The sequence below is a fragment of the Equus asinus genome, chromosome 11 (assembly GCF_041296235.1).
Source record: "Equus asinus isolate D_3611 breed Donkey chromosome 11, EquAss-T2T_v2, whole genome shotgun sequence".
Taxonomy (NCBI): Eukaryota; Metazoa; Chordata; class Mammalia; order Perissodactyla; family Equidae; genus Equus; species Equus asinus.
Genome location: NC_091800.1, coordinates 15,892,496 through 15,912,781, shown reverse-complemented (window position 1 = coordinate 15,912,781; position 20,286 = coordinate 15,892,496).

Below are 20,286 nucleotides of genomic sequence, written 5' to 3'. Positions count from 1 at the left end.
AAAGTAAGCAATGCTGTGCAATGCATTACGTACAAGCCAGTTCAGGTGCATCTTTTCAGAATTGTCTTGTCGTGTGTCTGTTTCCACCACTGAACACTCTGGTGATTCTATTTCCTGAAGACTCTGTGGAGCCCCACATGCAGGCATGATAGGGTCCTCTGAAGTGGGATCACAGCACAGAAAATAGAGGGACAACTGCGTTTTAAAATAGTGATACCGACCACATAGACTACAGATTACAAAGACAAATGCTACCATTATTTTTAAATATTCGAATAAATTATTTCATAAAAGTGACCTAGATTTGTTTAAAATGGGATAATATGAGAGGAAATCAATTGTTAGCAAAAATTCAACAGATAGGGACTTTGATTTAGGATTTGGCCTCCTCTTTTTAGGTTGATTTGAATCAGATAAGCCAGGGATTTACCAGCTCTTTATACAGTCTCTTTGGAGGCCTTACATGAGGTGGACAGGAACAGGCTCAGGGGAAAGAGCCACAAGGCCTTGGAGAAGCAGGGGGAGGAGTGGGTGTATGGGAAAATTTCAGGAAAAGTCTGGAAGAAACCATGGGCCTGAAAAACAAGAGGACCTGGGTGTCTACTCTGAAAATGTAGAGAGAAAAGAAAAACTAGGCAGAAAGAAGTATATAGAAGCTGAACTCCAGGCCTGTATGAATTGTGATGGATGATCGCCCCTTTTAGCTTGTTGGCCCAAGTAGATTCAATTGTTTTTTCATTCATTTACTTGTTCATTCATTTGTTCTCAAAAAATTTTTTTTGACAGCTACTCTGTGTTAGATACTATGCAAGCTCTGCAGAACAAATCCCACTATTTTAGGTTTTTTGGCTCCACCCTAGCTAACATTTGTCAAGTCTAGTTCAAGGCATTGCCCATTCATATAATCAATATCTTGAGGATCAAATACAATGCCCCATAGCCATCCCCCAACAGCCAAGTGTGTATACTTTTAAACTTCAAGACACAGTAGAGAGAGTGAGCTTCAGAGCCAGTCCTTTAAAAGCCAGACTTCAGGTAGTCCAGCGCATTTCACATCTCAAAGGCAAAAGGATGTGCGAAGCCAAATGAAAAGAAGATGGAACTCTGGAAACATAACCTGGGGGGCTACGTTAAACCAGCTGTAGCAGAAGCAGCGATGCTGATCCTTGCTCTGAGAGGTCAGAGCTGATTTTCAGCCTGTGCCTCTGAAATGATTTTCACTGCGGACACAGCTGCAAGTTCTCTGTCAAAGGCAGATGGCTCCCTGGAATATGTTTCATCTTCTACATCTCTGGCTCACTAGCATTAGCAATGCTGTAGGTGTTCCTCCTACTCCTGCTTTTCTCAAGCTAGAGGTGTGCAGTAACAGAGGCTCCGCAAACGCAGGCTGGGTTTCTTCCTTGGCTTGGTCTTTGCAATATATGACTTTATTAAAGATCATATAAAAAGGCAATAAGGAGGCAGAATCAAAGTCATAATTTTGCATAACCATTAGACTGAAGCAGTCATTCATCGTGCTTAAATATTTTCCTAAAGCAAAAGAAAATATGAGAATGAGTCACGCCGTCCAGGCCTCGTTCTCTTCCGGAGGCGAGCTGCAGCGCTGGCGATGGAGGGAGCCTGCAGGCAAAAACAGCCCTGCCTCTCCACCCACGCTGCCTGCGTGGGACTGACAGTGAGTCCTCGGAAGTCATCACTGTTACAAAATGACAGCATGCAAATTAAAGAAAAAAACATTTAAAATGTGTTGCAGTTAATATTCTTTGGGTTTGTGTTTTCGTATTGCTATACTGTTAAAGTATAAGGAAGATGTTCCCCATCTTGCATATGTCTTGCTACGAGGTTAATTTTCCATTAATTCACATCTTAATCACATTCAACAAGCCTTAAAGGCCTGTCCAGGATGGGAAAAGCACAGCTTGTAACTATTCTGCAGTTCCAATTATCTAACCACCCACACTTTAAAACCATACTCTTCTTTAATCACACTTATCATTTTCAAAAAGGTGCTTCATTTGAACTCAAGCAGCTGAAACAGTTTCATTATTTTAGATAAAGCTTGCTTTATTTCCTTTTGTTTTTAGCTACTTTGTTGAACATTATGTAAGTCAGTGTATCAAAACAATATCAGTCTGTACATATTTGGGGAAAAATCATTATCTCTAAACTTGAAAGAATTGAGCAATTAATTGAGAGTCATTGCTGTGCATTTAATTATATTTCATATTAATATTAATAAACTGTTAAGGTTTCTATAAAAATCTCACATTAATTATTTGATAAGGTCAGAGGAAAGCTTGACCCATCTGAGAATTTGAGTCAAATTTCTACCCAGAGTGATTACACTAAAAGAAGGAAAAATCCCCCAACATTTTGGCATGTACATCTTGGAGGACTTCAAGGTTGCTTTATTTTTCTCTTTTTCTCAGACAGAAATGTACCTTAGGCAAAGATAATTTGTTTTTCATAATTTTTCTGCATTACTTTTCTATGATTAAGTATTATTCTCCAGCTATTTCAACTAATTATCATTGTCTCCCTAAAGGCTGATGAAACAAGGAATCTGAGCAGAATTAGACTAATTTTACTCCATGGCTTATTAGGCATCCACGAGCACGTGTTACTGTGCTAAGTACTGTATCAAGCAAGTCCAATAGCTATTATCCCTGCCTTCCACAGGGTCACCCCCGAAAATTCAGCACAACAACCTGCATAGGCGTAGGAGTGATTAAACAGCAGCATGGCGCACTTCCACGTAGCCCGGGGAGGAACAATCAAGGTACGAAGAGAAAGCACCTCACAAGAATGAGGGAATATTGACGTTACTCACCCTTTTGAGTAAGCTCCCCTTTGAGTCCTCTCAATGTTTGTGTGAGAGCAAGATATGGTACACTGGAATTTGGGAAGGACAGAAGGAGGTGGACTGGAAAAATTGTCCTTTTCGTCATTTCACTTGCAACAAAGCTATTCACACTTCAGCTGGTTGTTTCTACGTTCCTCTCTGAGCTCTGATGTTTATTTTAGGTCGGGACCATTCTCTATTCTCTTTGTATATGGTGTCTTTTCTGTTTACTGAGGAATGATGAAAATACTGATTGAAGAGAATAACTAACTTTGTTTTCTTAATTGTGCTTGGCACCCCGTTGTCGCCTTGCATGTGGTAAGTCATCAAAAATGCACACTCCTCAGAGTACACAATTTTAGAATATGGAAAAATGAATAGAAGACCTATATTTTGTTTAATCACTTTTTGAAGTGTCTACGTCAGTAAATTTAATTATATTCCCAGCCAAAAATATAGTAATTATGGATATCAAACTTCCTGCATGGAAAGAACTCAACAAAGACCTAAGTAAAAATTGAAAAAGTGACCCATGGCTCTTGCTGTAGATCAGTGGGTCCTTCCCTTAGAGATATGGACTTAATTGGTTTGGGGTGGAGTTCAAACATCATTAAAATTTAAAGCTCCCTTGGTGATTCTAATATGCAACCAGGTTGAGAACTACTTTAGCAGAGTAACTAGATCAGACTTTCAGTATATAGAGAATTAGGACCAATAAACACATTTTCTATTATACTGGCTAATAGGAGAAACCTGAGAAAGATTTGCCAAGCTGGTTAGATTTTTAAAATTACAATAAAATTAGTAGCGTATAACAAACCCTACTCATTACTAAATTGATTTACTGATGTATAGGTGATTTGATTTTATTACACTAAAAATATTGCAGCAAAATTGACAGAATTCAAAATAAAAATTAGGGGCTGGCCCAGTGGCACAGTGGTTAAGTGTCCATGTTCCACTTTGGCGGCCTGGGGTTCGCCAGTTCAGATCCCGGGTGCGGACATGGCACCGCTTGGCAAGCCATGCTGTGGTAGGCGTCCCACATATAAAGTAGAGGAAGATGGGCACGGATGTTAGCTCAGGGCCAGTCTTCCTCAGGACTAATCTTCCTCAAGTAAATAAATAAATAAATAAAGTTAAAATTAAATAGTTCTGTAATTATATCACTTGAAGATGTCAAACCTTTTCTCCTTTCGATCTGGTCCCCTTACATAATTGTCATCACAAAGGAATTATGCTTAAGCATTCACTTTGCTGCTTAGATCAAAAGATAAGCATTTTATTTTTCCTATCAGTGCATTGATTGCATTGTACTGTAATTGTTTCTTCACTTATGTACATCATCCAATAGACTTTTCAAAGCTCTGTGAGACTAATGATATCATTTTCTTGCCCCCCCCCCCTTTTTTTTGCTGAGGAAAATTTGCCCTGAGTTAACAGCCATGCAGACATTCCTCTAATTCTTTTTAGTATATGGGCTGCCAGCACAGCGTGGCTGCTAACAGAATGGTGTAGGTCTACACCTCAGAACCGAAACTGGGCCACCAAAACGGAGAGCACCAAGCTTAACCACTAGAAGACCAGGTCTGGCCCTTGCTCATTCTTTTATTTCAGTGCCTAGCATAGTCTTGGTAGGTATAGTACATAATATTTGTTAAATGATCCAATGTTCCTTCATATAATTCATATGAAATCAGTTAAGTCAACTAAAGTGCCGAGAATAGGGCCTAGTATATTGAAAGTACAAATGTTAGCTTTTATTTATATTAATAAATTACAATATCTGCATAATATTATATAAAGTATGATTTCTTGAGCATTTCTTAGTTTTTGTACATTTGGGCTCTTTCCATTTTTTCCAACATTGTAAATAGATTAGAAGAATATTTTCATGCATATAGTCTGTTTCTTCTTTTTGATTGTTTTCTAAGATAAGTTTTCCGAAGGATAATTATTGGATCAATGAATAAATCATTTTTATAATTTTTGAAAATGATTGTCGTGTTACTTTAAAAATACTTATTATGGAAATTTTCAAATTCATACGAAGTAAACAGGATAGTATAATCAACCCCCACGTATCTCTCATCCAGCTTCAACATACATCAACTTTTTGCCATTCATGTCTCATCTGTGCCTCACCCTATCCTCTCATTATCTGGGTACACTCCAGTTTGTTTATCCAGTCACCTACTGATGGATATATGAACTACTTCCGGTTTGGCTGTTAAGAGTAAAACTGCTTTAATCATTCACGTAAAAGTGGATTTTTTTGACAATAGGTTTTCATTTTTCGGGGGTAAATACCTAGATGTGGAGTTTTGAGTTAGATGGTAAGTGAATGTTTAGGTTTGTAACAAAGTATAGAATCTTTTTCTAAAATGGTTGAACTATTTTATATTCTCATTAGCATTAGCAAAGTGTGAGAGTTCCAGTTGCTCCACATCCTTATCAACACTTGGAATAGACATTTTCAATATTAACCATTCTAGTGGCTATGCTGATTTTTCATGGTTTAATTTGAATTTCTCTGATGACAATGATGTTGAATATCTTTTCATGTTATTATTGGCCATTCATATATCTTTTTTTGTGAAGTAATTGTTCAGATCTTTTACCTATTATTTTATAGGATTTTTGGCCTTCATATTATGAAGTTTGTTATATATTCTGCACACATGTCCTCTGTTGGAAATAGTCACTGGGAACATTTTCTCCTGATCTTGGACCTCCTTGTCACTTTGTTAATGGTGTCTTTTGAAGAGTAGAAGTTTTTAATTTTGATAAGATGCAGTTTATCAATTTTTTTTATGGTTTATGTTTTTTTGTCCTATCTAAAAAGTTTTGCTATGCTAAATTTGCATGAATTTTCTCCTATATTCTTTCTAGAAATTTTATAGTTTTAGGTTTTATGTTTAGGCTGAACCATTTAGAAATAATTTTTGTATGACATGAGTAAGGGTCATTTTTCATTTTGGCTATATAATTCTTGCATTGCTACTTGTTGAAAAAATTATTAATTTCCCTTGGCAACTTGTTGAAAATTAATTCACTATATGTGGGTTTATGCGTATACATATGTATGTATAAACAGAATAGTATGGTGAACCTCTATCTACCCATCAGCCGGCTCAACAACTATCAACATCCTGCCATTCTTCTTTCACCATGCTCCCTTCCTTTCCCCTCACCGGTTATTATTTTCAATAATTTTTTTGAGATAATATTTCCATACATTTTTTTAAGTGTTTTATAGTTTTAACTTTAATGTTTAGGCCTGGTATCCATCTGAAATTACTTTTTGTATACGGTGTGAGACAAGAGTCAATCTCCATTTTTTTTCAAATGGCTATTCAGTTGTTCCAGCACATTTTTGGGAAAGATTTTTCTTTCCCTATTGAATGGCTTTGTCACTGCTGTTGAAATCTTGTTGGTCATAAAAGCATGTCCCTATGTTCTGTTTGCATTGATCTATTTGTGCCATGTTACAATTTAGTGCCAGTTTTTAATGTCATCAGCAGTGAAATTTTAAGAATTCGAGGTAGCTTCTTAGTAGGTTTCCTTAGAAGGGAAGTTTGAGATGCGACTTTTTATGTAAATGATTCTTTGAAGGTATGCTCTCAGGAGTAACCTGTAAGAAACTAAGGGAAACAGGATAGGGCAGAGGAAACTAGGCAAAAATATGGCTTCAGGAGGAGTCTAGCCTCAGCCTAATTCTAGGGTGAGATCTGGAGAATGAATTGTTCCACAGAGGTTATTTTGCCCAGAGGTAAGGAGGCTGGGCTGTTATACCATAATTCAGTTGTTATTGGCTATGCGCCACCTCCCCAGGGACGATGTCATCTCCCAGGAATCTCCAGGTGAGTTGGCTTCCCCCAGTCAAGGGCATCTCTGGAGCAGGATGAGATGTGAACCATTAGCATCAACACCACACCTGGGAGATGAGTGGACCTCCCCAGAGAAGCACGCGTGGGTGGGCACCAACAGCATCTGTCGAAGGAGTATTTTTGAGCACAGCATCAGCGAAATTCCTTTCAGATTTCTGTCAAAGCACCATTTGTGACTCTGGTGACTTTGGGCTGCCATTTTGCTGCTTATTTCTTGAAGTCAGCTCTTTTGCTTTCTTAAGGCAAGCCTAACTTGTGATTATGGGGAAAGTTGAAATTGTTCAGCACTTAGTAGGTTAATACTTGCCTTCCTAATGAGGCACATAGGCAAATAAATGGTGATTTCTATTATCATCAATGTGTATATTTAAGATGTACTCCTGTCCATGAGTCGAGAAGTAAGTGATTCTAAAATTATGATGGTTCTCAGTGGCTCTTAGAAATCAAAAGTTAAACAGAGAACTTTAAAATTTACAAGGATCTGTTGTACTTGAAGCCAAACTAGATATGTGTGGAATCATTAGCTTTCTACTTGGTATGAGGCTTGACCCAGCAGCTTTCATCATGAACTCAACTTTTCTAGTGGACAACAGGAAGCACTTCTGATTGCTCAAATCTCTATCTGCATTTCTGAGTTCACTTTGAATGAGCCAAAAATAGAATTCTGTGTTGCTTTGAATAAACAAGGCAACAGCAGCACTTCACTGCTCTGAAGCAATATCTGTTTATTAAGGAGACTGTCCTGTGCATAAGTGAGCATTCAGCTAGAGTGGCTCTATATTTTTATCTTTTTAGACTCATTCAGATTTCTAAAATGTGGGAACTGAAGTGGACAACATTTCTTGATAGTCTTACTTATATTTTCAAATTTTTGAAATCTTTGAAGTAACATCTGTAACTGTTAATATGATAAAGCATATGAAATTGCTTTGTAAATGGCAATGTTGCATACAAGTATTAATTGTTATTAATATTACCACCTAAAATTAATCTTCAGGCATTGATTACAGTTGAAGATAAAATACACCTGTTTCATTTCATAAATGAAACAATTTGACTTCAAGTTCCTAAGAGTGAAATATTTGGTCAAAATATAATTAAGAATAAATCACACTAAAATCGATACTGAGATACATACATTTCTTATGTTAATGAATATAACTAAATAGAAGGATTTTTGTATAGGTTTAACCAAAATACGGTCTCACTAGAGAAGGTAGGAAAGCTTGTCCAAGAATAATGTGTATCTAGCCATACGAGTTAGTTCAGTGAGCAAAAGAATAAAACAGTATAAGAAATCAGTTTAGAAGAATAATCCTTACATTTTTTTTGTGAGTTTCAGGAGAGTTGAGTATTTCCCCTCAGCTCTAGACTTGCCACTATTGTCCCACTGCTGGTTGAGGTAAATAAACTATTGCCATAGAGGTCAGCGTTAGCAAAAGTACGCCTACCATCTTAGTTCGAGAACTAGAGCAGATGTTACTCATGGAGCGTGGTCTTTTCCCCATTGAGCCTGCACTGAAACTCCTCAATCTTCTCAACCCTCTGTTTCTAAAACCTACCACAAATGGAAGCTTTTTACCATGCTTGTTTTAGCTAATTCTCAAAGGCAGTGTTTACCAGTGTTCATTTTGTGGAATATTAGTCTTATAGGATGTTAAAAGTCATTTTGGGAAACAAATAGAGATCTATGGACAAATAAAATTGGGTGACATTGGACTAAACCAAGGTAAATAGGACACGAGACTTCTCAGAACCTTTCATGAATTAATGTGGATTGTCCAACTCCAAGAGAGAGTTATGGAATTTAATTAATTAATATGATTCATCTTACTTTTTCCCTCCATACAGTATCCTGCAGATCTAGGGTTTCAAAAATAGATATTGTTGGAAAACTCATTTAAGATCTTTTTATGTTAATATACATGAATCATCTTGGTATTTACAGAAGGGGTTAGCTAATGGCTTTTTGTGGTGGCTTTGTACTGCTTCAACTTTCCTGAGATGGAATGACATTTCCCAGAAATTGCCCTTCCTCTATGGTCCTGGCTTAATGTTGGCTGTAGAGTCATTTACTGCAGGATTTTTAAGGCAGAAGTGAAAGAGAAGCTTTATATTTAACACTCTGAAGATCAGTTAGGGCCAGGCACTGCGGCAGTTTGCACACATTCACAGTCACCTACCTGCTCACATTGTTGGAATGGGGCATCGCTGGATCCGGCAGTTCTTTCCTTCAGATCCTGAGAGATCTCCTCCTTCCCGTTCTCAGAGAGCTGAGCTGAGTGCATGTGCAGCTCCATAGGGAAAGGTACCAGCTTCCCTTGCAGATTACCCACAGCATGGGGGTGGGAATTGGTGAGACATAGGTTCTAATTTTCCTTGCGGGTTGAGTACATTCCTACAGGTTCTAGTCTGTCCTGGCTCTCATCCATTTCCAGCTTTCTTTCCCAACTGCTAGACTGGCTAACTTACAGCCACTAGCCTCAACATTAGATGCGGAGGCAACAATCTTCAGAGATAGCTGCATCAAGTCCCGCAATTGAATGAGGTCTGCTCCTGTAATAAATCCCTTAGTTTATATCATTCAGAGTGGTTCTCCTTCTCTGGTTAAAGCTGAACTGATATGGAAATTAGTACTAGAAGTGGTTCCAGAGGAATAGACCTTAGAAAGGAGGGGAGGGTCTCTGAAATGGTTCTGAATTATCTAAAATTGGTTAGATTCAAAGGCAATAACGACCTTGTGTCCATTGGTGAAGGGAGGGACACTGGTAGTCCATGGTGAACAGCGCAAAACAATTACTTAAATTATCACCTGTGCCCTCTTGTAATCAAGTGCCTATAGAAAGAAGGTAAATCTTTGGGTGACCACATATTTGTTGCTGTGGAATATTTTATTGTGACTAAAGAGCATAATAGGTTTGACTGGTTTCCTCTATGTTTACTCTCTAGCAAACTTGATGCTTCTTGAGAAAGAAAATGATGGGCTCAGAGATTTAAATTCAAGATGCAGACTAGTCACCAGAAATCTTCTATGATTTCTGTAAAAGAAATCGTTATCTTATGTGCTGCAGATTTCTGAAAACCAGATCCAGAGTCTAATTCAAGGAATGGCTGAATTACAATTTATGTGTAGGTGGTGAGGGGCAAATGGCGTGACTGGTGACCAGGATGAAACTTTTTATGTGGCATGCACTTCCCCTCCAAGGGAAAAAAGAAGGTAATTCTTACTCATGTAGCCAGCGAGTCACCATTTGCAGGATTCCTATATAACTTTTAACCACCATGTTTGACAGTAAGAGTTTGAGACCATTTTATCTGCAACAAACCTTGAAAATAATTGCATCTATAAATTACTGAAAAGATAAATTCTGAGGTCAAGGGGAAAGGATATGCCATCAGTGGACCTTAGGCAGTGTGACAAACAGCTCAGCTTGCTATACCGAGGATATGACCAACACAGGGCAGCCTTGGACACAAAATGTAAAACATAAGTGACAGATTGAGTGAGTTTAATAAATGGGTTTTGATGATAAAGTTCAATCTAAGGCCCATATTGAAGGCATTTAATGGCTCTAAGTGGTACAAAAAAATGCAAGATATGGGGTAGTGTGCTTTATAATAGAGAAGGAATGGGAAGCGTTGGAGCCAGACTGACCTTGTTTTGGATCTTGGCTCCAACATTTGTTAGCTGTGTAATCTTTGACAAAGACTTACTTCCTCCACTATAAAAATGGGAATCAACCAAGCTTGCACTTTTTTTAATGAAGATTAAATGAGATAAAGTCTAAAATTGCACAAAATGGGTGCTGTAAAATTTCCTTCCCAAAACTGTATTGCTCGATTTTCTTTTTAGGTACTATTTTAAGCAACTAAGGAAGAATTTTAGGCTGATAAGCTAAATCAGTGCTTGTCAAACCTTTATGTGTATTTGATTTACCGGGGATCTTGTTAAAGTGTACATTGTGCTTCAGGAGCTCTGAGGTAGGGTCTCAGACTCTGTGATCCTAGCACACTTCCAGGCAATGTCCACACAGTTCTGCAGACAACTCCTGGTAACTGCTCTGGTGTCACAGTGACAGCGTGATGGGGTAAGGACTTGATGCTGCAGGAATGGGCTGGCTTTTGGGACAGTCGAATCCAGGAGTACTCTGCTTGATCATGATGTAATATCCTGTGTTTTGGGTGAAAGGATGAGTACTTGATTGAATGGACCAGATATTCACCCAAAATGTAAACGGACATTTATGCGGAAACACAATCTTAACTCTCATTAAAAAATGGAAGCAAAGAGACTTAAGTTTATGACATTCTCTGTCACTAAAATCTATTTTACCTGGCTTAAAATTTTTTGTTTGTTCTTGAGAAATAAAGAATCATGTACGCGGGTGGGGATCTTTCGTTTGTCTTTTGTTTCACCCTTTGATAGAATTAGCAATGCAATCAAGGCCTTTAGAAAGCATGAAGGCCCAGTTTTAGTTAAGACTCTTTTCAGTAATTTTGAATTGCAATCTTTTTACTTTATTTTTTTCAGGGCCTGAGTTGCAGAACATTGGTATTACCAACTAATTTCATGGTTCGTGATTGAACATAAGTCTTTAATTCAATTGTGGACATTTAAAAGATATTTTAAACAGCAAGCAGAGTGCAAATTCTTAATATTCAACCAGAAATGAGGCATTGTTATTTATAATAGCAGCAAAGGGATTTGCAATCACCTAGTCATTAGGTTTTTTAAAAATCCATCACACTGGAGGAGAAGACTTAATCCATGCAATGTAGGAAGAAAAAGATTACTGTGAATTGAATTTTAGAGGGCAGAGACTATTAAGAGGAAACCGCCACCCTTGCTGTGAAATAATCATCTTAAAAATACTAAAGACACACGAACTTTATAAATATGAATGGATTGATGATTTCATGAATCTTTATGATTTTTATTTATCATCTTTTGAGCTTTCATCTTGTAGCTAAATTCTAGCTACAGTTTGTTCTGGAAGAAAAGAATTTAAAAGTAAAAGTGATATTCAGGAAGATGACTAAGAATCAATTTCCGAATGTATTCAGCAAAAGAAAAATATTAAACATTAAGGCTAGCTCTGGGTCTCTAGCTGTCTAACAAAGCTCGCGTATCACCTAAGCAGGGTGTAGGAATTGTAGTTATGTGGCTTTCCTACCAACTTGACATCAAACATCCAGGTGGAAGCAGAAACGCTCCATCACTCAGCTTTCTCTAAATAATAGATATGAGCCTTCTTGTAGGTAATAAACTTTGGAAGGCCCAAAAAATGTTCAGTTCTCTTGTGGAGGTCATAATGTCAGTTTAACTTTCGATTGCCTTAAAAAATCCCAGCTTTAATAAGGAAGCAATGTTAAAGCTTTTGGCCTTGAAACGAGGGCTTCAAATAGCCTGCCATCAGAAAAGTGTTTTCTTTTTGTAATTAAAAAGTTAAGGCTAACAAAAATGGAGCTCTAATCCTTTTATTAATAACGATTACAGGGTACATGATTCCAGCTTTGAATTCCTAATGCAGTTTTCATTTTGTGTACAGTATTGTATAAGAACCAAGTGACATTCGGTTCATTCAGTTCCTAGCCCCTCTGTCACGGGAAGGATAGTGGGAAGCAGAGCTGAATATATGGTTCCAGTCCTAGCTTGATCAGTAACAGGTTATGCAACCCTGGGTATGCCACTGTGTCTTCCTTATATGTGAAACAATAATATTAATGATAATAAGAGCCATGTTGCAAGTAAGTAGAAAAGTAGTAAGAAGTAAGCAGTAAGTAATGAAACCAGGATGAGAATAGCTGTGTTAGACTCCGCATCTGCCTCCACCACTGTGCTATCCTGACTCAGATAGGTGGGCTAGCTGATATTTGCAACTAAAATTATGTGAGACCATATTTCCATTTTTTCTCCAGGCAAATAAATGTCTACCCAAACTACTAAGCAAGATGGTTTTTTTCATCTTATTTTTTAATATTTATAAGGGTAACATTTAAAAAAATGTATTAATGAAGTCTTTTTGTATAGTTACAGTTAGGGTAAAAGTATTTCTTTCTGTTTGGTATGCTCTTTTGATACATTTCTAGCACTTCTCTTTCAATATGCCTATTTATACTGGTGATAACGTGTTACATATGTGAAAGTAGGCTATCCTATATCCAGTCTTTCCTAGGATAAGTATTCTGAATGTTTTTCTCTCATGTCTCCACAAATCCGTGTCTTTTCTCCTAGCTTTGTTGCTTCCTCTTCTCTTCCCTGCAATTTCTCCTCATTTCTCTTAATCTGTTTAGTCAAAATGTAAACATTTATTTATTCAGTGCACATTTAAGTTGCTATGTGTCAGGCACTGTTTTAGGTGCTGGGAATATCAAAATAAACAATTCCTCCAGAAATATATAGGCTAGTAATCAAGACAGACAAGTGACTGATTGTTATAATATTAACCATGACAATTTTATGTGAGAGATGCTATTCAGATTTCAAAATGAAGTACTTCATTCACTGGAGAGCAAAGGAAAGTCCCCTAGAGGAGGGGATGCTTGAGATGAATCTCGAAGGAAGAGGGAGAAAGGCATTCAGAACAGCAGGGACATCATTCATGTACAAGCAAAAGGGGCAGGAGGGAGCACAGTATGGTCAGGAATAAACAGGTAGTTGGAAATGGCTGCCCCGAAGAGCCTGGATCAGGAAAGACAAGAAAAGAAGCTGGAGAAGTGGGCTGCATTCTGCTAATGAAAGGCCTGTGTATTCAACTAGAGAATTTAAACCTGACTCCCAACACTTTGGAGAACAAGTAAAAGATTTAAAGCAGGGGAGAGACACGATCAGATAGCCATTTTCCAATTATCTTCCTGAGAAAGAAAGTGCTAGGAAACATCAAAGACGGTGTGCAGATGAGATTTTCATTTTTTATATTAAGAACTACACCGAAGGCAATTCCTGACATCAGCAGGGAAATTTCATTTAGAGTACCCTCTGTGGATGGAAAGACATTTCTCAGAATTGATCACATTTTCCTCCCCAGTTTTGCTGAGATATAATCGACATAGAGCATTGTGTATGTTTAAGGGATAGGATGTAATGATTTGATACATGTCTATATTGTGAAATAATTAACCACAGTAAGGTTAGTTAACCCATCATCCATCACCTCACATAGAGACCATCTTGTGTGTGTGGAGAACTTTTAAGATTTATTCTCTTAGCAACTTTCAAGTATACAATATGGTATTGGTAATTATAGCTGCCACACTGTACATTAGATTCCCTGAACTTATTCATCTTATGACTGAAAGTTTGTACCCTTTGACTGCCTTCACCCATTTCATCCACTCCCCCTTGCCCCTGGCAATCACCAGTCTATTTTCTGTTTCTATGAGTATGTTTTTTTTAGATTCCATATATGGTTTATTCATATTTTTAAAAATGGCAGGATTTCCTTCTTTTTTATGGCTGAATAATATTCTGCTGTATGTATATACCACATTTTCTTTATCCATTCCTTTGTCGACAGACACTTAGGTTGTTTCCATGCCTTGGCTATTGTGAATAACGCTTCAGTGAACATACGGGTGCAGATAGGCCTTTGAGATGGTGATTTTATTTTCCTCAGATATATACAGTCATGTGTTGCTTAACGATGGGGACACATTCTGAGAAATGTGTCCTTAAGTGATTTTGTCATTGTGCAAACATCATAGAATGTACTCAAGGGGAACAAAATTTACCATCCCAAAATTCGTCACTTTAACATGAGGGTTATTTTAGGCTGATATTTTTAAGAAACAAAAGACTCAGAAAGTTTTTTTTGTTACCTCCCCTTTAACTGCCTAAAAGAGTTCAGATGAAAAACCTGTCTCAGGAAGCAAGCTGTCACCTCAGCATAATACGAACTAGATGGTAAACGGGGAGGAACCTAGAAAAGCCTGTTTGTTGGGCTCCCCTCTGTGTTCTTCTATTTCTGTGTGGCCAAACACTTGTTTTCCAAATGTTTGCTCCTTTTCACCTACCTGTGAATTGCCTTCCTTCCCTTTGAAGTTCCTGACTCTCCCTACCCCCAACATCTTCTTTTGTCTTTGTCTGAGGATGGTATTTAAGGTGGTGGCTTCAATCATTTTGGTGAGTTACTCTGTTTTCTTGGGTTTCTCTCATGTATATGTTATTAAACTTTTGTTTGTTTTTCTCCTGTTAACCTGTTTCATGTCAATTCAATTTTTAGATCACCAGAAGAACCTAGAAGAGTAGAGGAAATTTTTTTCTTCCCTGCAGTACTTACACAAACCTAGATGGTATAGCCTCCTGCACATCTAGGCTCTGTGGTACTAATCTTATGGGACCTTCATTGTATATACAGTCTGTTGCTGACAGAAACATTGTTATGTAGTGCATAACTATACCCAGAAGTGGGATTGCTGGATGATATGGTAGGTCTCTTTTTAATTTTTTGAGGGACTTTCATATTGTTTTCCATAGTGGCTGCACCAATTTACAGTCCCCCCAACAGAGTGCAAGTGTTCCCCTTTCTTCACATCCTCACCAACATTTGTTATCTCATATCTTTTTGATAATAGCTATTCTAACAGATTTGAGGTGATATTGTGGTTTTGATTTTTATTTTCTTGATGGTTAGTGATAATAAGTGCCTTTTCATGCACCTGTTGGTTATTTGTATGTCTTCTTTGGAAAAATGTCTATTCAGTTCCTCTGTCTATTTTTTTTCTTTTTGGTGAGGAAGATTGGCCTTGAGTTAACATCTGTGCCAATATTCCTCTGTTTTGTATGTGGGACACCACCACAGTGTCGTTTGATGAGTGGTGTGTAGGCGTACACTGGGGATCTGAACCTGTGAACCCCTGGCCACTGAAGCAGAGTGCACAAATGTAAACACCATGCCACCAGGCTGGCTCCCATTTCTTAATTGGTTTATTTATTTTTTTGCCATTGAGTTGTATGAATTCCTTATACATTTTGGATATTAACCCCTTATCAGATACATGATTGGCAATAATTTTTTCCATTCCATAGGTTGCTTTTTCATTTTGTTGATTGTTTCTTTCACTGTAAAAAAGCTTTTGATGTAGTCCCACTTATTTATTTTTGCTTTTGTTGCTTGTGTTTTTGGTGTTATATCCCAAAAATCATTGCCAGGACCCATGTTAAGGAGATTTTCCCTATGTCTTCTAGGAGTTTAGAGTTTCATGTCTTACATTTAACTCTTTAATCCATTTCAAGTTAATTTTTGTGAGTGGTGTAAGATAATGGTCCAGTTTTGTTCTTTTGCATGTGGGTAAGACTCGATCATTTTTATCAGGTATCTGTGAGGGCCAGCAGTGATGATGGGGAGATGGGGGCTTATGGGAAGAAGGGAGTCACCTAGGAATGTGGAAAGCCAAGCCTGGAGGATAAACTTGACTTTGGGTCTGGCTATTTACAGGAGCCAAAATCACATTTGTATTGTAAGAAACCTGCCTTGATTCCGTTGAGTTCAATCTCCAAGAGAATTCCATCTGCATGTGGGGAGGTGAGCAGGAGTGAGTTATCCTCATGGCTGCATTGCTAGAAGTTTCTGTGATTCTAAATGAGAGTCTGGCTACAGAGGTGCAGGACTTCTGCCATTGTCTAGGGGTTTGCAGAGCACTGTGCAGCCTCTTGGGGGAAGGGAGCCAAGGAGCACAGGTGTTTGGCTTGGGTGAGGGCTCAGCAACAGTATGAGAACTAGAGTTTATTCACAAAACCAACAAAGAACTTGGTCATGAGGATCAACCAACATTTTTGGTTAGAAGTGAGAGGGAAATCTCAGGAATCATGGCAGAAGCTAGAATTATTGGATACTGCCCTAGGCTTAGAGGACTAAATCTCAACCCTTGTCCCTGATGGAGTTTGATGCTGTCACATCTGGTTATACTTGTCCCAGGAGCAGAGCGTGTAAAGATTTTCAATACTTGCCCACAACTGGGGCTACCCTGGCTGGATTTATTAGTAGAAAAGTCACTGTGTGTATCACTCAGGTTCTGGTAGGATGACTTAACCCAATTAACTCTGATTCAAAGATTTAATTGAAGACTCTTTAATAAGGGATTATTTACAGAAGAGTGGGTAAGGTTAAGGGAACCAGTGTAGAATGGTGAAGCACCCAGGTGTTAGCAAGAGCAGAGAGCTCTTACTTCCTCCAGGCCTACGGACAAAGGGAGGTAGTGTTCTTGGCCCTAGATGAGAGCAGCAGCCAAGGGAGAGGCCACTCACAGGATGTCCAATCACAGGCAGGGGAGTTCAGCCTCAAACCCTGGCCCAGTCTTCTGCCCCGGCCGTCAATTGGCCGACCCAAGAGGAGGTTAGCAGATAAGGTTAGAGCAGTGGTTGATAGAAGTCAGCCTCCCAGGGCCAAGCAGGGCAAGGAGGGTAGTAAATTGATCTAGAGAGGAAATCAGAGAATAACCAACACAGATAATTAAATATTACACATGACCAATTTGCTCTTCAACTTGCTCCAATGTGACTCCATCTTCCCCAAGCCAGTGAGTCAGCTCTTATCAAGGCCACCAATGCATTTGTGTTGCTGTATCGAAAAAACACATTTCTGCCTTTTTCTTGACCTCGCAGGAGCATTCTGCACAGCTGCCATCCTTCTGGAGATAGTAATTCACATAGTTCCTCTTTTTCTAGCCAACATCTGAATGGTCAAAGGCCTCAGACAGAAGTGGATCCAGATTCGTGGAGCCTGAAGCTTGTACAACGTAGGGTACATTCTTTAAGTAAAAAGTACATATTTAAGTATGAAAGTAAATATTTATTCAAAAAGAGAAAAGAAGTTACAGGAAATTTTGAAAATGTTTATAAAAATACCACAAACATCATTAAAACCAAAAAAGCTAATATATTTTTTATTAACAGTATGACATGACTCCATAGTACTTTTTTCTCCTACAGTTGTGGCTGCATATCTTTGGTCACCTCTTTATAGGACAATGATTTTGTAATGTTTTATATAAGAGAGTAGAACAATAATTCAGTATTTCTTCTGGTTCAACAGAAATTGTTTTATATTATATTTAGCATGATGACTTTTCTTTCAGCTTTCTAATTTACTGTTGGTAAATAATATAAACTTTTAGGATGGCCAGCTTGTTTCTTTCATATTTAAGCTGTAAGATTTTAAGACATTTCAAGTTTTCTTGTGCAGTGATTAATATGAATTACTCTGAAATAACAGTACTTATTAGCCATTTTCATCAATGTCCTCATTGTGGTGGGGTAGTGAGGGATTTATGTTATCTTGTGCATCCTCAGTATTTTGCCCCAAATCAGCAAGAGCTTTAATTCCTTTCCAATGTGCTCCTAAGATACACTCCTCATCGTTAACGGGATTGTCAAGCAATACAGGGCTTATTCTTTACTTCTATTCTAAATTTATCTTTTCCTCTTAATTAATAACTGCTTTTGGTATGATACGAAATTGTTTTTGTTACCATTTGCTTTTTGATGTCAAAATAATTTCTATTGATTTCTTCTTGCATCTTTATTGTTTTTGTTTCATATTCCATTAATATTTTTGCCTGGAGTTTCCTCTCAATCCCTCAGTAAATAAATTTAAAGAGGGCAGAAGAAGGAAATCTTCATATAAGTCCAATTGACTCTGTAGTTTCCCACTTGTTTTACTAAAATGTTACAAATGTTTTTCAAAATTGCTGTTAAAATGTTGTTCTGGAACATTATTAACTTAAAAAAATTTTATTTTATTTATTTATTTTTTTATTGAAGTATAGCTGACATACAATATTGTATTAGTTTCAGATGTACAATATAGTGATTTGACATTTATTTATATTACAAAATACCCTGATAAGACTGGTAATCATCTGTCATCGTATAAAGTTATTATAATATTACTGACTATGTTCCCTATGCTGGACATTATACCTACATGATGTTTATTTTATGGCTGGAGGTTTGTACCTCTTACCCTTCACCCATTTTGCCCTCCCCCCCAACCCACTCCTCTCTGGCAACCACCAGTTTGTTCTCTGTATCTGTGAGTCTGTTTCTGTTTTGTTTTATTTGTTCATTTAGTTTTTTTTTTTTAGATTCCACATATAATTGAACTCATAAGGTATTCTTCTTTGTCTGACTTAATTTCACTCAGCATAGTACCTTCTAGACCCATGCATGTTGGAACATTATTAAATTTTTGAGTAAACTTTTTTTGCATGTTGTTTATGTTAAAGTTCCTCTTCCAAATCTTCAAAAATATGTTTTAGGGTCCTCAAAATGTCATCGTAGCCATTTTGTAAGACTTGAACAACTTTATAATGGGGACATCATCTTGTTACGCTTAAATTCTTAAAATACAATCAAGGTGATGTGTTCATAACTCTTGTGACCTACCAAAGTAGTCAACAGTTTTAGGTGTTGTAGTGGCAGCTTTTTCTCCAGTGCAATTAAGGGAATAAGCTGTGCAAGACACATATTCTAAATACTTACCAAAATTTTTAAAGTGCTTGCAGCCCTTTGTCCTTACTTTTCAGATAGTTGCACTCTCATGTGACTATCCATGATCTGTAGTTCAATGGCAGGTTACAATTGCCCAGAACTTGTTTCACTTTGTTAAACATAGAAGCATTTTATGTTTCAGATGTCTTCAGATGGTAGAAAAGTTAAAAATTGCCAGAGAGTTTTTCCTTATACAGTCACTTATGCGTCGCTTAATGAAGGGGATAGATCTGAGAAATGTGTCGGTAAGCATTTTCATCCATTGTGCGAACATCCTAGTGCACTTACACAAACCTAGATGTTGTAGCCTACGACACACCTAGGCTACATGGTACTAATTTTATGGGACCACTGTCATATATGCAGTTGGTCATTGACTGAAACGTCGTTATGTGATGCATGACTGTAAAAGTAGGGCACAAAAATTGCCAACTGACCTGTGCTTGTCACATCCAATGTAGAATCTATAAATAAGATGATTGTTGGAGTGTTTCTACAATCCATTCCTATGCTGAGATGGCTAGCAGTAACAACTTTTTAAAGAAGAGACTGTAAATCAAAGAAATATGGCTTACTGAACCTACTAAATATATTCATACTCCACCTCCTGTTAGCCAAGTTCCAAAAATGCCCCCAGCCACCCTAAAGCCATCTGACTGTAAAAAACTTGCTAGAGCTGACCCTGGTTCTTGGAAGGGGCCAGAGCAAGCGAATCTTTTAGCCCTGGGATTCAGTACTTGGTCAGATTTTCTTTTTATCCATTTTCTCTTCCTGCTTTATAAACTTATCCAGTCCTAAGACTTTAAATCCATTTTACATTCCAACAAATTTCAAAATTGTAGTTGTAGGTATAGTCAACGACCAACTTGACAATTCTGTTTGGATCTCTAATATTCTTCTCATACTTCATATTTCCAAAATGGAAACTTTGACCACTATCTCCTCAACTCATTCCTACACCCCCACTATCTCATGCGCAAAGTAGTTCTCAGTGTGTGGTACCACCATCCGCTTAGCGGCTAAAGCCTCATAAGGAGGAATTCCCCTTGATTCCTTCCCTTCCT